Source organism: Artibeus jamaicensis, unplaced genomic scaffold (assembly GCF_021234435.1).
Source record: "Artibeus jamaicensis isolate MK-2021 breed Jamaican fruit bat unplaced genomic scaffold, CSHL_Jam_final scaffold_537, whole genome shotgun sequence".
In the NCBI taxonomy this organism is placed as follows: Eukaryota; Metazoa; Chordata; class Mammalia; order Chiroptera; family Phyllostomidae; genus Artibeus; species Artibeus jamaicensis.
In genome coordinates, this window is record NW_026522047.1 from 44,972,876 (window position 1) to 44,976,027 (window position 3,152).

Below are 3,152 nucleotides of genomic sequence, written 5' to 3' on the forward strand. Positions count from 1 at the left end.
TATTTATTTTAAGTGTACCCTTTAGTGGCATTAAAGTACACTTACATTGTTGCATAACCATCACCACCATCTGTCTCCCAAATTTTTTCATCTTCCCAAGTTGAAATTCTCTCCCCAGTAAACACCGACTCCCCACCCCCTCCCCCAGCCCCTGGCTCCCACCATCTACTTCCTGTCTGTGTGGACCCGACTCCTCTGGGGGCCTCCTGTAAATGGAGCCACACAGTAATTGTCCTATCGTGACCGGTTTGTTTAAATCTATTTTTTTACTTTAAAAAATTTTATTTGTTTTTAGAAAGAAGAGAAGGAGAAGGAGAGGGAGAGAAATACCAACATGGATTGGTTGCTTCTTGCATGCCAAGCAGGGACCTGGCCTGCAAGCCTGGCATGGGCCCTGACTGGGACTCGAACCAGTGACCTTTTGGTTCACAGGCTGGCACTCAATCCACTGAGCCACACCAGCCAGGGCTGTTTAAATCTATTTTTTGAAATAGAATTTTAATTACAAAAAAAACCATATAAATACTTTTTTCTATTAAAAAAAGAAAGAGAGCCCTGGCTGATGTGGCTCAGTGGACTGAGCGCTGGCCTGGTGGATTCCCCACTGGGCACAGGCCTGTGTTGTGGGCCAGGTCCCTGTTTGGGGGCCTGCAAGAAGCAACCAATCAATCTATGTATCTCTCGCACATTGATGTTTCTCCCCCTCTTTTTCCCTCTCCCTTCCCCTCTCTCTAAAAATAACTAAATAAATAAAAGAAAAGGTATTCTTTTTTTAAATTTTTAAAAAGGATTTTATTTATTTATCTTCAGAGGGGAAGGGAAGGAGAGAGGGAGAGAAATATCAATGTATGGTTGCCTCTCACGTGTCCCCTGCCGGGAACTGGCCTGCCGGGAACTGGTCTGCAACCCCAGTATGTGCCCTGACTGAGAATCAAACCGCGATTGTCTAGTTCACAGGCCCGTGCTCAATCCACTGAGCTACACCAGCCAGGGCTCTTTTTTTTTATTTTTAAAAAATATTTTATTTATTTATTTTTAGATAGAGGGGAAGGGAAGGAGAAAGACTGGGAGAGAAACATCAATGTGTGGTTGCCTCTCATGTGTCCTCTACTGGGGACCTGGCCTGCAACCCAGGCATGTGCCCTGACTGGGAATCGAACCGGCAACCCCTTGCTTCACAGGCCTGTGCTCAGTCCACTCAGCTACACCAGCCAGGGCAGAAAAGGTATTCTTAAAAAAAAGAAAGAGAGAACATAGATCAAAAGAACCTGTCACCTTGGCTGGCTCCACTCCATCCTGGTCCCTCTAACAAACACTAGAGTGTTGAAATCTTTTTCTATTTAGTTTCATGCAGATATATGTATGTCTACCTTTGTGCGTAATGTTCTCTCTCTCTCTCATACCACACATAGCTAAACACTAAACACAACTTGCTATTTTTTCTCACCAGGGGGACCTAAAGGCCTGGTTGTGCTACACTGTCAGTGTTGTGGCTGACAGGTATGGAGGATAAGCTCCATGAATTCAAATCCTGGTACAGCCCCAGGCTTACTAACTGTGACGGTGAGTAAATTAACCACTTTGTGTCACTTTCCCCAACTGGGAAATGGTTTCAAGGATTTAATGCAAAGCACTTAATAAGTTGCTTAACCTCTCTGCGCCACTTTCCCCACCCAGAAAATGGTTATAAGATTTCAAATAAATAAAGCACTAATTACTTCCCCTGACGCTGAGTAAGCTCCCCATAAACATTCACTCTGGTTAGAACCTGCAGGGCTGTGGGGCCGCCTTTTTCTTTCTTAAACTATTTAAAAACTTTCCATTTAAAAAAACGTAATGTATTTCAAGTAACTGTCACAAACCGAGCCCATCTGTGTAACCACAGCACTGTTTCCAGTCCCCCGGGAAACACCCTAGGGCCCTGCTAGCCACTGCCTCCTGCAGAGACAGCTCCCGATTCCAGTTCTGTTACCATGGGTTGGTTGGCTGCACCTGTTCTAGAACTTCGTACAGAAATGTCTGGCACTTTTCACTTGACATAATGTTTTTAAAAATATATTTATGCCACTGCACTTACCAATATTTGGTCCCTTTTTTAAAAACATTTTACTCATTTGTCTTTAGAGGGGAAGGGAAGGAGAGAGGGAGAGAAATATCAGTGTATGGTTGCCTCTCGCGTGCCCCCGCACTGGGGACCTAGCCCATAACCCAGGCATGTGCCCTGACTGGGAGTTGAACCGGTGACACTTTAGTTTGCAGGCCAGTGCTCAGTCCACGGAGCCACACCAGCCAGGGCTCTTTGCAGTTCCTTTTCTTTTCTGTTTTTCTTTTTATCTAGTATTATTTTTCTTGGGTAAATACCTAGGAGTTCAATGGCTGGGTCATATGGTGGGTACTCATTTAATTTTATAAAAAACTAACTGCCAGCCCTTTTTTCCCAGTGGTCATGTTATTTTACATTCCTATAGCAGTGGTGGAGAGTCTCATTTGCTCACCAATACTTGCTACTGTGTCTTTTTAGTTTTAGTTATTTTGGTCAGTGTGTAGTGGTATTTCATTGTTTTCACTTTCATTTCCCTGATGACTTCATTCTTTCTATCTGCTGCATAATATTCTCTCCCGTGACCTACATCATGTTGTATGCAGTCCTGTGTTGGTGGACATGTATGTCTCTCCCATTTCTTTTTTTAACCAAAGCTATTGAAGCTGTAGGTAACATCCTTTCTTTGGCATGGACTCTCCAGGCACACATGCCTGCAATGGCAGATAGGAATCGCACAGGGTAAACACAGTTTGGATTTAATCTTTCTGCCAGAAGCAATCTAACTCATGGCACCAGGCTTGGTGCTACTAAAGTCAACTTCTTGCCAGTCTGCTGAATGAAAAATGGCATCGTTTCGTCTGTTCACTGGCACACAGAGAGCGCTCAATATCTATTTGACCAATGAATGGGTGGGTGGAGGAATGAATGAATTACGCCCGTTCCTTGTGCACGAAACAAACCAAAAGGGAGGGTCTCACAGGAGTCCAGACAAGAAACAAAGGTTGAGGTCCCACCCCGTCCCGAGCCCGGCCCCGCCTCGGGCTCCGCCCCCACCCGCGCATGGCTCCCATTGGAGAGGACCTGGGGAGCGGGCGGCTGGCGGGGCGGA